Below are 17,168 nucleotides of genomic sequence, written 5' to 3' on the forward strand. Positions count from 1 at the left end.
GTTGACATATTTAAAAATATGCATAATTAAGTAAAGTTTTTTTAAATTTTTCCGCAATTAGACATTACAAAATTTTATTATTTTTGTATGTGTGGATTGTTTGTCATTAAATCATGCTTTTCTAATTTTTTTATTGTTGTTTAATTATATTAAAAATTATTATTATAAAATCATATAATAAATTAAATTCAAATAAATTATTGTTTATTAATGAATTTAAATAGATTTTTGTTTAATAAAATTTAAAAAGGTTAATTAATACTTTAGTAGGTTTATTAATTTTCAGTATTTGAGTGTTAATTTATTTAATAATTTAATAGTAAAAATACTAATAATAACAATATAGTAGTTGAAAATACTAAAATTTAAAAAAAGAAAATCTAATTAGAGAAAGAAAAAAATTCTAAATTTTAATAAAAGAAAATCTAATTAGAGAAGGAAATATATAATTAAAAAAAAAAACTGAAGAACTCAAATATAATAAAAGAAATCTAATTAGAGAAAGGAATATATAATATTAAAAAATTTATTTATTTAATTTAATAAAAGAAAATTTAATTAGAGAAGGAAATACTCATAATAATATAGTTGTAGGAAATATGGAATTTTGATAAAAGAAAATCTAATTAGAGAAAAAAAAATACTATAATAGTTGTAGAAAATAATGAAATTTAATAAAAAGAAATTAATTAGAGAATGAAATATATAGTTTATTTCAACAAATAAAAGATAACAACAATTCTATATCAAAATATACCAATAAAAGATTAAATTTGTATTTAATTTTTATAATTTATTTTAAATTTTATAATGATATTTATTCAATAAATAATAATACGAAATTATTCTTATATATATATATTTTATCTTTATAATATTTTTTACTTTATAGTTAAACACACACTTCCTTTCACGTGTATAGGACGTGTTTTACTAGTATTATATAACAGTAGCATATATTATATATGTATTTGTGTGTAAATAAATATATATATATAGGAAATATTTGGCTAATGAAAGAAATTTTCTAACTTCTAATTGTACCATAATATGATATTCAAGCATGCATACTCGTAGCTCCCAATAGCATATGATCGTCGAGTATCTTTCTGAACGCTAATCCATCACCTTCATGTAATTTCTCTCTCTCTCTCTCTCTCTCTCTCTCTCCTTTTCTTCTCCTTTCTCTAAATTCCTTTCATTATTCTTTATTACAAGCCCTAAATTTCTTTCTTTCTTTCTTTCTTCTTCTTCTTTTAACATCAAAATTATCTATTTTTTCTTTTTAAAGAAAAATTTCCCTCCTTCTTGTCTTATATAATCTTCTTGTCTTATATAAATATTTTTTTATAACGGTTTTACAATTTATTAGCCTAATTTTTCATCTTCTTCCTCTTGCTTTGTTAAATGGAGTGTAATTCTCCAAATTATCGGATCGAATGCCATTAAAATAGAATATCGAATATAAATTTGATAAGTTGTGATCTGTCAAATTATCGGATCAGATCGAATTGTAAAATTCTCTAATCAGATTTGGATCAAATTAGATATGATTTTATTAGAATCCGATGTACCCTGCTCGAGTTGGAATTTTTTTTTTTTTTTTTTAAATACAGTGAACTTCGCTATATTTTGAATAATTATACTTGCCTTCCCCCATTAAGTGAATAATTATACTTGAGTGTTATTGTCTATTAAATGAATATGTGAACTTACTATATTAACCTTACTGAAGATTTAAAATCTTGCATATAAATTACGCTGTTGGGCTAACTTAACAAAACGGTTTCAACCTATTTATTGCGGATATTAATTTTGTTCAACCAAATCCATTCTTCCAAAGCCTCAATCGGTGACTTTTCCGACATAATTTTGGCATTTTTCCAACAAAATTTTCGGTCCAAGATCTTCATAATTTGAGGGTTCTAAAACCAATTTTCTTATGATATTTTGGTTTTTATTTTTATTTTGGTTATTATTATTATTTTTTAAAATATAAGATTAAAATAATAAAAATAAAAATATACGGATAGTTGATTTAATAATAATTTGAGAGTTTCTCACCCCTCTGCTAGTAAGTTATTTTTTACTTTGTTTCTAATTATTATTTATTGCATCGTGTACATATATATATATTTAGAAAATTATAATTTATTTATTATTTTAGTTGAAAAAAATCCTTTATCAATTTAAATAGTTAAGAGCAGATTTACTACTATTATTATTTTTTTCACAAGAGAACCATGTGTCATTGCTCAAATCTCAAAAATTATCTACATGCATGTAACTTCTAAAAACTTCTTAAAAGAATAAATAATACTGATCTTTTTTGAAGTCTAGACAAATTATATATGGATAGTTATTTTAAAATTTATTACTTTAACCTCCCTGAGATTTGGGGTGTGTAATGAGCAAAAAGCCTAGCCTTTTTTTACAACAAAATTATTGACAAAGTTTTATAAAATGACAATTTTACCATTCTCTTATATATAATATAATATTATATATTATCTTAATATAAGAATATTATTGACGTTTTATACTCAAAGTCGCTTTCCATCCTCAAAATAATAAAATGCTCAATGACCTATCCGTGTATAATTTGACGACCTATCCGTATATAAATGCTCAATAAATACTCAATGATGTATAATTTGACGAAATTTAAAAAAAAAAATAGTATGATTTACCCTTTTTAATATGACAATGGATCAAGGATTTAGACAACCCCATAACATAATCTAGTCAACAATCTGTTCGCAACATGTTCCACTTGGTTCTCAAGAATTGTAGTCGTACATATAGAAGTGTTTACCGTTAGACATGCCCTGAAATGCTAATATTTATTTATTTTATTGGTTTATTGAATTATAAATTTTATTATTAAAATACCAACTACTTATGTGTATAAATATATGGATGTTATATTTGTCAAATCCCGAATATAAAATTTGGAGGACAACTTACATTAAGACTCAATAACATTCATAATATGTAATACTTAACAGATGAATATCCATCATACAATTTATTAAAAGAATCATCAAAATACTAATCTCTAAGCAAATTCATAACCTCTGGACCATATAAACAAAATTACACAAAACATCTTCTTAATACAATGTTCCTAATACGGAAAGAACTAAAAATAATAAATGCATAAATGAGCTATCAAATGTTTAATCAACGTATATTTAAGTTCATGCGCTCAACAAGAAATACTAAACAAAATCATTCTCATTACAAGAAATACTAAACAAAATCATTCTCATTTATAAAAGCAATTCAAATAAGTGCATTAAACTAAGATGCATATCTCATGTTAATTTATATAACAAAATGATTTATTTAACAATACTAAACTCACATATCTCATATGAGTTCTGGACTCTCCTCCAATAAAGTAGTGTGAATCGTATAGTCCTGAATTACTAAAAACACACATGTGGCTGGATTGAAAATCTACCCCCCCAAATGGTCTCAGACCACATCTACACAATGATACATTAAACCCAATGGCCATAATAATAAGATAGTGCAATTCCAAATAGGTAGGTCTTGGACCATGCCCAAAAGTCATTATAGGATGAGTCCCGAACTACCCCTCTGATAGTCAAATCACATTCAATAATTATCGATTATATTGAATTATGAAGAGCATTAATATTTAATAATTTTAAATAATAATTAATGTACTCAAAATATACTTTAATTTAAAACCATAACTCTAAAGACTCAAACAGTGAGAGTACAAAAATTATGGACACGCCCTAACATTAGATATAAGTCTTTGCAAAATTTTAGAGTTGAACTCTTTATTGTTTTTCCGTACTCTCCAATTAGTGGTGAAAAATAATACTTTTTTAGATTTTAATTTGGTTAACTATCTAAACATCATCCAAAAATATGGATTTCAATAAAACTAAGTTAATTATACTTAAAACTAATATTCTGGAATTTTCTGTACTTTTTGGAATATTATTACTATTTTACCTATATTTTTTTATTTTAAATCAATTAAAAGAATAATAATTAAATAATAAAAATATATTGTTTTATTTCGCACAATAGACCCCAAACTCCAAAGTGTGCCTCCTTCCTTAATCACAACCTAAGTCACATCTTTCGCTCTCGCGCTCTCATTTTTACTCTTAATTTTGCCGCTCTCGAATTCGCTCTCCCTCTCATGCCCATGTGACTTGTATTACTGTTACCGTAAATTCTTTGTTCCATCATATATATATATATATATATATATATTAACTTTCCCGTATCATGCTAAACCCATATCAACACTTGCTAATCAAACTAATAATGAATTTGATTAATACTAAAGTGCAATCAAAACCCAATTTGAGGCATTCAAACACGTTCTCATAGTCGTTCACCACACCTACTGATGTAAGCCATAAATATATATAAATGTATTTAGATACATATATCACGCACATACAGATATCACGCACATACAACTACCAGAAGTTATGCATATGGGAACAAAAGCAATTATATAATTCATACCTGTGATTACTTAATCAGCTAATCGATTCCTTTACACCAAACTTGTACTTACTTCATGCGCGTGCTTCAGTTCACAGTTCTTACTCTTTACATATATTCACTTCCACTTCATTTACTGATATAAGGCTATAAAGATACCGAGATACTTATACATGACATCTAATTATAGTTCAGACACACGACACACGAGGGCACTGGGTGTCCGAACGCAAAATAGGTTGGGGACTGATTTTTCGTTCCGGCCATTTGGAAGTCAGAACGGGATCTATAATTCACAAAACTTTTTGGACATGATGTCCAAGCACTGGGACACCCATCGGAACAATCGGAATTGAAATTGGACATGTTCCGAAAAACTCTGTAAGGCCCCAATATGGAGTGATTTATTTTGTGAAATTTATGTATTGGGTTAAAGTTTACAAATTTATCTTGTAGTAGCCAAGTGATTGAAAAAAGAAAATAAAATAAAATAAATAATGATTGCCTCGTATTGGGTATGGGTGGTGTTGTGTGTATGTGTGAGGAGTTGTGGGTGCTGTACCCATGAGGTGATAATACTTTATATATATATATATATATATATATATATATATATATATATATATATATATATTATCAAATAAAGTTTATGTGGAGGTTTTTGATAAGTGTTTAAATGTTGCACATTTTAGCATCTAAATAAGGGTATTTTAGTCCATTCATCTATCTTACTTTCTCGTTTTAGTTCTAATTCTTATTTTTATCTATTTCAGGTCAATAAGGTTCAAACGGGCTAAAAACAACCTACTAAGCCCTTTTTGGAGTCAAGAAAAAAATCCGGAAAAAATCTGAAAATTTTTCCTGGAGCATTGGCGATCGATTGAAGATTCATCCATGATCGATTAGGGATGACAATTTGACCCGCCCCCTTGGTTACCCGCCCCACCTCGCCCCGTTTTTGGCAATTTTGGGAAACGTTTTCCTTATTTGGGCGGGGGTGGTTTGATGCAATAAAAACCTGCGCGGGTTTGGTGCAGGGGTGGGGGAAGGTCTCCCTGCCCCGTTTAGATAGACAAATTACTTAAGTATCCTTATTTCATTAGTGTATATATATATATCTCACTATATATTAAGTACCCTATATAATAATATTAAAGCAACAAATGAATTTTATTAAAAGGAAAGTTGTAATGGTGAAGAATTGAAGATGAGGGGAAAAAAAAAGAGTAAATTCATTTCAACAATAATTAATTAAAGACTAATGATCTTCTCTCCGATCAAATTGACCTACTCTTAGTCCGAACCTTACGTGTAATTGCCACATAATTACCTAAATCGTTGATATTTTATTTGTGCGTTAAAGATACCAAAAATAAAAATAAATATGGAAAGAAACTAAGAGACTGACTTCTCTATTCATCTTCTTCGTTCTGATGCTTCCTTGATTCTTTCTCTCTAACTTATGACTTACAGTTCTCTCTTTCCCACTTTGCTAAATTAATGGGAAAGAGAAGTCTCTATTGGTTTATAAAATCAAAGTGAAAAATACATATAAACGTATATGTTTGCTTAAAGATAAAAAAAAAAAAAAAAAAAACCCCTAATAAAATTGAAAGTATGTATTCATGTTTTTTTTTTTTTTTTTTCAATATATATTTTGGTTTCTGTATATTGTATCAATTTTGGGATTTGATTAACAAAAAAAAAAAAAAAAAAAAAAAAAAAACTTGAAAAGTTCATTACGAAGTACGGCCTCCCAAAGGATCTTCTCCCAAAAGCTGTCAAGTCCTATCCTCTCCTCTAACACCATGTTCATCATCCAACTTCCTATTATGTTCTTTTTTTCTTTTTCTTTCAATATATATTTTATCAGTTTTGAGGATTTGATTAAAAAAAAAAAAAAACCTTCAAAAGTTCATTACGAAACGGATGCACTCTCTCTTTAATTTTCAATTTGACGCCTCCACCGGATGCGCTCTTTCTTTAATTTTTAATTTGACGCCTCCACCAAACCCATTATCAACTCCTCACTGAAAGAATTAAGGAAGCAGTTAAAGAAGAAGATGAATAGAGAAATAAAAAAGATAGAGATGGGTCGTCAAAATCTCATAAGTTTCTTTTCGTATTTATTTTTGGTATTTTTAACCGTAAATAAAATATTAACTACTTAGGTAATTACGTGGCAGTTACACATAGGATTCGGATTAGGAGTAGGCCAATTTGATCGGACAAAGTATCATTACTCTTAATAAAATTATAGTCTTAAACGGGGCGGAGCGGGTACCTGCGGGGGTAAAAATGTTAAACGATTACGGGGATGGGATGAAAAGTTCCCCTGTTTTTGTGATTTTTAGCGAAGACGGGGGCGGAGTTTTAAACGGTTGTGGGGGCGGGGGAGGGTACGCCCGCCCAAACCCGCTCCCGTTACCATCCCCACGATCGATCGAAAGTTGGCGATCCATCGAAGCCACATCAGCAAAGGGATAAGACTGCCACCTCATCATTCGTTCCAATTGGCGATTGATCGAAGCTTTTGGCGATCTATTGTAGTATCATGTTAGTGTCAGCTAAGCAGATAAGGTTGCCAGTTGTCAAGATAAGCTTGCCATGTCATTCATGATCAATTGAAGCCATTGGCGATCCATCGAAGACTCTGGCGATCAATCGAAATCCTGTTGGCAATGAGCTGTCTAATTCTCGAGCACGCCCGAACTCCACCTAACTTGGGGCTGTGAGATTGCACCAATTAGAAGGCCATTTTCTGACTTGTTGCCTACACAAATGGGCTTGTATTTAAATCAAATTGAACCAATTGTATAGGGTTCCAAGTTTTGTTACACTTTTTGTTACATTTTTGCAAAGCCAGGCATAGTTTCTCTCTATAGAGATTAAGGTTCATGAGCAAGAAAAGAGGCAAGAAAGGAGCAAGAAGATGAATTAAACCATGAAGATAGCCCTTGAGGGTTGCAAGACAACATCCATGACTGACTAGATCTTTCTCTTGGGGCTTGGAAAAGCCCTAGGCTTGCCTTTTAAAACTCTAGCTCTTTGATATTTTTGGGGATTTTTGTTGTAAATAATGTATTGACCTTGTGATTATATAGATTTTGAGTTTTTACATGATTTGTATGGATCAATTCTTCTAATTAATCTTTCAATTTATTTACATGTCTATGTGTGATGAAATGGATGGTTATGTCTCTACACTAGATTCTCTAGATTTAATGCATGTCTATGTATGATTGAATTGTGAATCTAGTAATGGTCATGCATAGTGCTTATTGGATACACTTGTGATTGATTTGATGGGTTATACTTGTGCTTGATGGATTGTTCTTCAATCTTAGTTAATTAGTTTAATTTCCTTGTCATTAGTATAATTGTAGTGTAATTGCATTTAAATCCTAGATAGGTAGACAATCCATGCTTGTATTTGATGATCCATGCTTATTGTTACAAGATGTACATTTCTCTAGATTGATGTGTGCTACAATTGTGGGTTTATTGAATGGTTAATGTCTTCACTTGATGAGTTGTGCTACACACTGGCCTAAGTAGACAATTCACACTTGTTTAGTCATCTATGCTCATTGCTTCAATTTTTAGCACACACTTGGTTTACAACATTGAATCTCCCCAAAATTGTCGAAGACTAGTGGTTTAGAAGAAGAGCATAGCGGTGATTCCAATGCCCTAAGACCTCTCTCCTATTCTCTCACCTTAATCACTTTTAGCTTGTTTTTACATTGCATACTTTCAATTCAATAGTAGTTTAATTAAACCAACCAAACCCCTCTCTTGATCATTTGACCTACTAATTCGAATTTTATTCTGAATACGCTTGTGGTCTCTTGGGACGATCCCTTCTCACTTCATACTACATAGTATAAGTGTTAAGTGATTTTTATAAATTTTTAAATGTGGTGGCCACTTCACTAATCATTTTTTGGGCACTCGACTCGAGACCACACCACGTTTTTGGCGCCATTGCCGGGGATTTGTCATCGTCGTATTTGAAATTTAAATAGGAATTAGTACTCTTTTGATCCTTGTCTTTATTTTTATTTTCTGTTTTCTCATTTGTTACTTATTGCAATTAGGTACTTGGAGCAAAGGAAAGTATGCATTGGACCTTGAAGCAAACCTTGAATCTTGAAGTTGCTATAATTGTTTGGGAACTTTGTGAGCGTATCTTAAACTTCTTCACCTTAATTGTACTTCGGTCTTGTGGAGGCCGCTTATTTTAAATGTTGAAAGCATTGGAGCATGGGAACAATGTATGTGTAGGTTGATTGATTATTGATTGCTTGTTATTGTGGAGGAGAAGTGTTGATATTTGTTGATTATTGTTGGTGTGTTGACTTTATTTGTGTATGCATGGTCGACGGTCCCTTAATCCATCTCTTGTTCCATTGAATCCTAATCTTGAGTCCGTTGTTCGTAATCCAAGGGGTAGAGATACTTTTAGTGCTATTCTTTCCACTTTTGATCATCCCATTACATCAATGGAGGATCATGTTGAAGATCTCGGTTATGTAGACCAACAAGGAATCTACCATCTCATCAATGTGCAACAACCCAATGTGCAACAATATGATAATATGCACATTCCTTTCAGAATGCCTAGACCACTTGTTCCTTAACCACGAATTGGCTAAGTTCTACTTGGAATGCCAAGGCCACTCTTTGTGCGACCACCTCTCGTAGGTCAAGTTAATCTTGAAGTTCAAGTAGAACAACAAGTTCCCAATCCTCCCATGCTTTAGAAAGACCATTATGTGCCAAATGAATATAATGCGATGACATGTATCCGGCTTCCTAATTTTAGAATGCATCATTATGAAATCAAGCCTCAAACTATCCAAATGTGTCTAAATTTCTATGGGTTAAGCAATGAAGAACCCTTCAAACACTTGGATGAGTTTCTTGAGGTATGCTCCACCGTAAAATATACACCGACATGTCAGAGGAGGTATTAAGGTTGAAACTCTTCCCATTCACCCTTAAAGATAAAAGCCAAGTATTGGTTTATCAACTTGAGGCCTTTTACCATAACCTCTTGGGCAGAGATGCAACAAGAGTTCTTAAAGAAATATCACCCTGCCTTTAGAACCAATGCTATGCGAACCTTAATTCATGAATTCTCACAAGAGGATGGGGAACTTCTACATGAATCTTGGGAGAGATTGAAGAATTTGCTTAGGAAGTGTCCACACCATGACATTCCAAAATGTCAACTAGTACAATACTTCTATGAAAGCCTATTGGAAACCCATAAGGGAATGGTAGATACTTAAATGGGAGGGTCATACTTAAACAAGCATGAGGATGACATACGGTGATTATTTGAAAGTATGAGTAAGAATTCTATGCATAGATAGTTATCCTTTTGCAATGGTCGGAATTTTAATTTAGGAGGGAAGAAAAACTCTAACTTATGTCAAGTTGAGAGTTCCAATGACATTGTTCCTGAAGTGAAAACCTTGGCTCAAAGATTTGATCAATTCTTGATGAATCACAATTCGGCCAATCAAACATCTTCCTCTCCCCATCATCATTTCAATGAGACGTGCATGTCATGTTCTAGTGTGCTTCACAATACTTCCAATTTCCCCATGGACATGTTCAACGTGAGCAACATGAACAAGTTAATACCGCTTTCACAAATCAAGGGAACAATCCATTTTCAAATCAATACAATCGGGTTGGAGAAATCAGCCGAACTTTTCTTGGAAAAACCAAGGAGATGGTGCGAACCCTTCTTAAGGGTATCGTCCATCTTATCCATCTCAAAATGTGAATCAATACTCTTATCTTCAAAGTTCTAATTCTCATTCCTATTCTCAAGGTCCTTTTAGGAGTTCTACTTTTGAAGAGAAAGTTTTGTCGGCTTTGGGTAGCTTGGAGGTTAATACTGTGATGACCCAAGTTTTTATAAACCCGGTGCGTCAGTGATGACCAAAAGATGAGCCGTTAACGGATCCAAAATGCGGAAACAAAAGATGTTAAATGACCTCTAGAGATGTACTTTATCCCTAAGGCACCAAAATAACTCCTCATGAAGTTACGAAACTCAAATGAGTCAAGTACTGAAGCAAGGATTTCAAACCCGAAAAGAAATAAACCAAAGATAATATGGCTATTTCAAACTGAAATGGGTGCCACTATGCACACCATTGAAAAGATAACGAAAAATGAATGAAGTTAGACTCAAGAATCGTCTGATTCGGAGTCCGTACGGAAAAGATGTAAAAAAAAAAAAAAAAAAAAAAAAAGAAAAAGAAAGACAATGTGGCATCTTACGTTTAAGAGATACCACAACCATATCTCACTAAAACAGAAATAATTCTTACTATAGTTGGAGTTTTGATGAGTGGTTGGTACCATTGGAAAGCTAACTTCAAGCTCTTGAATTTAGACTCAAGAACGACCTGATTTGGTGTAATGACCCGGTTATTTTCTTCCCTTTTCTTTTCCTTAAATTTTACGGATAAATTTTTTTCGTTTAAATTTTTTTTTCGAGTTCTGTTTCTCGACGCTTAGTGTCATCTCGAGTGCTCAGAAATGGTTTCTGAGACTCTTTCCCTTGGATTGAAAACTTCCTTTAAGGACCGAGTCATTTCCACATTTTCACTTTTTGGACACTATTCACTTTTCATCCTTTTCCCTATTTTGGCTTTTCCCCGTTTGTCACTTTTTGGCACAATCTCACTTTTCGTGCTCAGAGTTGGTTTTTAACTTCACGTATCTTCATTCTAAGTGGTTTCCACGAAATACGTATCTTTAATTTTGCAATAAAGTACTCTGGTTGCTCCTAGTGTCCATAGGGGTATGGATGCATAGTTTTTCAGAATCTTTTTCTTTTTTTGGGGTGTTTTTCATAAATATCTTTTAAAGATATTTTATTTCAGGGGTTTTTACGAAAATATTTTTGGAAGATATTTTCATTCTGGGTCATTATTGCAGTTTTCACTTTCTGGAGGGGCCATTGTGCAATTAATGAGTTATTGTAAAAATGCCTCGTTTTGAGCCTGGATCCTCGTTCAGGATTCATTTTCACATTTCGTCGAATTGTGTGCTCTTAGAATTTCCTTTTGGTCATTTTTCTCTAGTTTTAGGTTTTCTGGCTTCAGTTGCCGCCGAACTTGTTCGGGGCATATCTCTCTGCTCGGGACTCAGTTTTTGACGCTGTTTCTTCCGTTATTCATATTTTCTTATTTTGGTTCTTTTTTGTTCATGGAGTTTTGCCATTTGAGCGCGTCTGCTCAAATTTCACTTTTCCGGACCCGGCTGGTCCCTTTCGGGGCACTTTTAGGGTTTTCCTATAAAAAAGGGGTTATAAAATTAAAAATTCATCTTCCCCTCTCTTAATGCACGACCAGAAGCTTCCATGGTAGCCCAAGGGGGGCTGCCACCCTTCTTCTCTCAATTAAACCTTCTTCCCTTTGTTAAAAAGTCATAGTGCCTTTGCGTTTTTGTGTTTGTCTTGACTACACGCATCTTTTCCCCTTATTAGAACCCATTTTTGGCCAATTTTTAAGTTAAGGTTTGAGGTCAAGTTAGGATTTTGGTATGTCCTCTCTGGAGTTTAATGTCCACGACGTTGTCCCCGACAAAACCCCGAAGTATTGTCGGATTCAGAGCCGTTTCATTTTGGTGGCTTTTGAGATTTTCATCTCAAATTGAGGTAGGGGATGTCTTAGGCTTTTATTTATGTTGTATTGATGATTTTATAAGCTTATACCACTGTATGCATGTTTTGTATTAATCATAGAATTTAATTTAATTATTTTCCTTGTATAGAATTTAATTCTCAAGGATGTGTATAACTTAGAATTAAAGTATAGCATGCTAGTAAATTTGGTCTTAGTATGGTTATTGGCATATATTAAATTTGGGTCATTTGAATAAGAATTGCAACTTTTATTTAATATTTTTCTTTTGTGAAAGATTAATTCCCATGGCTATACTTTGCATGAAATTAACTTGTGATAGGCTATTAAATTAAGTCTTGGCATACTCTTTAACATACTTTAATTTTGGAGCATTTGGATGGGTATGAAAATCTAGAGATTTTAATTAAATGAATTAATTAAAATCGATTTATGGGTTCCATTGGCTTAATTGAGTTTTAAACTTGATATTTGAAATGACTGGGACTTGTTTACTAGCATATATTAATTTGAGACCATTTGAAATTGCTTTAGAAGTTAGAGATTTAATTATCATGATTTAATTAAATTCTACTTTGTTGTTCCATTGGGCTAATTAAGATTTTGAATGGATGTATGTAATGACCATGCAATGTTGCTTAACATGTGTTAATTATGGATCATTTGGTTGAGAATTGAAACATATGGAAATAAATTAGTTTATTTAATTAATTTCTGTTTCTATTGCATTAAGGATTTAATGATGTATTTGACGTTGGTTGTATGTTTAAAATCATGATTTTGGATTTGCATTAAATGCACGAGTTTATGTTTTCAATATTGAATGATATTGCCATAGCATGTAACGAATCGCACACTGAAGATTCGACATTTGTCATGTCTTAGTAGTTGTGGACTTAAAGCATGTATTGTATGTGTTTCCAAATTCGGTTGTGCATAGTAGATAGTTGATTATCTTGTATATACATGTTGATATATACGTTGTTGTATAACTTGTTGATTTTGGAAACTTGGGGATGTTGCTGTTTGACTACGGCAAGGACATGGTTCTAGTACGAGGGATTGTCCCTCTATAGTCTAGTGCGCACATAGGGAGGTTTACCATGGGCTAGTAACCCTAAAGTAACTATGGTGTTAGTCTGATTCGACATGACATCCAAGTATCCACTTTGATTGATTTCGCATTTCATTTCAAGTTGATAACTAGATGATATCGTAACTTGTTGTTCCTTAGTTGATTTCCCATTTTAAGTTTCAAGATGTTAACTTTGAGAAATCATGCTTATACGTTGTATTGGAAGTTCCAATGTTAATTAAATTGCATCAATATTGTGATTTGTGTTTCGATGTTCAAATGTAGCTTAAGAATGATTCTATAGATTCATTTGGAACGTAGACGTTAGGTGGCATGACCCACTTTAGTTGTTTTCGTATCCTAGATTGCAAGTTGATACTTTTGAGAACCTTTATCTTGTTGCGTTGTATAGTATGTTTCTATATTATTTAAATCGCATGGATGATGTGATTTATGCTAGAAATGATCTAAGGTAACTTATGATGCTCCCTGAGTCTCATCTTGACATAGATGTTAGGTGGCATGAGCCCCTTTAATATGTTTCACCTTAAGGTGATAATTTTGTAAAATGCTAGGTCAATGCATGCTCAATTCCTACAAGTAGCTTTATGTTACTCACCCCGAAGTTACTGGGGATTTGTTTTAGGTATGAAGGCTTGGTTCATGATACTCATCAGTCCTCGGATGACTTGTAGCTTTAAGTTTCCATTTCGTGCAAGTGTTAGCATGAAATGCCATTTTTTGTAGCCTTATGTATCAAAACTTGTATTCTTGGTTTCATGTATGTAATGTGTACATAAGTAAACTCTTTTCAATGTATTTGACATGTATAAGATGAGGCCGGAGGCCAATGACATGTATCTTGTATTCTATGTACTTTCGTTTTCAAGGTTTACTATGGAAATAATGGAAAATGTTAAGTCTTTGCCTCACCATGGTTGCATAGGGCGTGGGAATTCCATTCTTTTTCTTTTGTAGAGTCTCTATGATCATGCATGAGGTGTGGCCAAGGCCAAACATCATTTTGTTCTAGATTTCACATTTTGGTTTCATTTATTGCATTTTTAGGCATTTTTGGATGTTGAGAGGTTATATTTTGCATTTAGGACATTTTGAAGCCGCGGATCATTGGGACGCGTCTTAAATGTCTTTTTGTGTTTGCATGCATGTCCACTTTTCACAAAACTCTTAAGTTTCAACATTAACCTATTTTTGGGCGATTTTATGAATTTTTATGAAAAATTCATGCATGGGATGTCATTTTAAGTTTTCTCTTGCTTTAGCATATTTTGGACACTTGAATGACGCTAGGGAATGTTTTCAAACTTGTTCGGATTATGTAGAATGTATGTATAGCCTTAGAGATAGACCAAGCATGTCACACACACATTGCAGCAGCTTTTTGTGCTGCAGCAGATGTGTCGGTCGGCTGATGAGGATCAATCAGCTGGTTGACAAAGCCCTCGAGACCTTATTGAAAAACATCGTTTCAGCCGACTGATCATTGGGGTTCGGTTGGCTAATGATTGAGTTTCAGCCGGCTGACCCTTACCGTCGGTCGATCGATCCTCCCTGGAACCATTTTCTTCATATTTTCCTTGGATAACTTTGTTATTCTAACTTTGGGAGATCATATCTCTTTCATTTTAGATCTAAATTGGGTCGTTCTTGAGTCTAAATTCAAGAGCTTAAAGTTAGCTTTCCAATGGTACCAACCACTCATCAAAACTCCATTTATAGTGTGAGTTATTATAGTTTTAGTGAGATAGGTTCGTGGTAACTCTTAAACGGAGAAGGCCACTTTGATTTAATTTCATATCTTTTCCGTTCAGATTCAGAATCAGGCAATTCTTGAGTCTAACTTTGTTCATTTTTCGTTGTCTTTCCAATGGTGTGCACGGTAGCACCCATTTCAGTGTAAAATGACCATTTTGCCCTTAGTTTATTTCTTTTCAGGTTTGACATTCTTGCTTTATTGCTTGGCTCATTTGAGTTTCGAGGCTTTATGGGGAGTCATCCTGGTGCCTTAGAGGTGACGTACATCTCTTGAGACCATTTTGCTTCCGCATTTCGAATCCATTATCGGGTCATCTTTGGTTCATCACAGGACACACTGGGTTGAAAAATTCAGGGTCGTCACATTTGGATTTAAAACGAGTGAGATATGGCCCTTTAAAGTTGGTGCAATAAAGTTGTCCAAGAAAACTGAAATGAAAAGGTTCAAGGGAGGATCAGCTGACCGACGACAAGGACCAGCCGGTTGAAACTCCATCATCAGCTGACTGAAGCTTAATCATCAGCCGGCCAAAATGACATTTTTTACTAGAAAGCCTACTGGAATTGGTCTTGAGTATGTGTCAGCCGGCTGATAACTCTTGTCAGTCGACCGACATAGCAGACAGTAACAAAAACTGCTGTTGCAATGCATGGGGAAAGTGCTCGGTCCAACCTTAAAGCAATACATACATTCCAAATGACCTGAAACAAGTTTTAAAACATTCCCTAGCCTCGCTCAAGCATACACAACATGCTAAATCAAAAGGAAAGCTTGAAACTTACTTCAATGCATGAATTTTGCATAAAAATTCATAAATCATCCAATAATAGTTCAAAAGTCAAAACTTAAGAGTTTTATGAGATGTGAACATGCACGCAAACATAAAATGATGTAGTAGACGCGCTACAATGGCCTACGGCCTCATTACAATCCATTTTCAAATTTTGACATACCAAACCTCCAACTTTCACAAAATAGACTATTTTGGCAAAACTTGAGTTTTAAAACATACTTGAGAACTTTAATTTTAATGGCCCTTGACCTCATGTTATGCATACAAAATAATCATCGCCAAGTGTACTTAGATACACATTACACATCAAAGAAGCCACATTAGCTTGTAAAATACCATACATCTATGGTATACCAAAAATATAGCAGCAAAAGTAAAGCATGCTAAACATTTGCATGGCAATATATAAAAATGTTCTAAATTGCTCATAAGCCTCTAAGGATAATGAGTATCCGAGAACATAGTCTCCTTACCTGTAAAATAACCTAAACAATTAGGGTGAGTAATCAAGTTACTTGTAGGAATCATATGCGTATACCCTAAAGTTTCAATATCATTGCAAGATTAATATAGACGAATACAAGGGATCATTCCACTTAACGTCTATGTTCAAGGTATTCTAAAGGATCATCTTAAGCTAACACAATAATTCTATAACAACACAATAGCAATATCATTGCACTTAACAACATTAATTCGCCATTAACTAAAATTACAAGTCACAGTTAAGCATTGGTTGTTAACTTGGCATTGAATGCGAAATCAAATAGTGGAAAACTTGACATCAAATCTCAGAGTAAACCAAGACCTAAACGGTTATTCCAGGCACTAACCCACTGGGAATACCACCCTACTGCGCATTAAAAATGGGGATAACTCATACCTCTGGCTTTAGAGCCAAACTCTAGCCATTCCATTTGTAATAATGTCCCAAGAGAATTCAAAAATCATAATTAAGTTCAAAACTTATACACAATAATTAAGGCATGTAAACCACCTTCCATGCATAAGTATTTTGAAACCACACAAACCATGTCTTAGGGTTCCAAGTCTAAAATGGCATATCAAATAACAAGTTCTCATCATGATATAAAATACAATACAATACCACCAGCTTATCAATTTAAATAATGCCTCCACAATAAGCTTTATATACTAAATCTTAACATTATAGTAATAAGCTTCTAAAATAACCACAATTAGTAATCAACAAGAGTATAGAATTATCATCACAATAAATATAGCAATTCAAGTCAATAAGAATTGCATATAACATTAATAATTCTACAAGAGTTCTATATCACTACCACACGTGAAAATACTAGAATTTAGCATACTACTAAATCATAT

The sequence above is a fragment of the Cornus florida genome, unplaced genomic scaffold (genome assembly GCF_030987335.1).
Source record: "Cornus florida cultivar Cherokee Brave unplaced genomic scaffold, ASM3098733v1 CherokeeBrave_3.0.0_Hap2_Chr04, whole genome shotgun sequence".
NCBI classification, from domain to species: Eukaryota; Viridiplantae; Streptophyta; class Magnoliopsida; order Cornales; family Cornaceae; genus Cornus; species Cornus florida.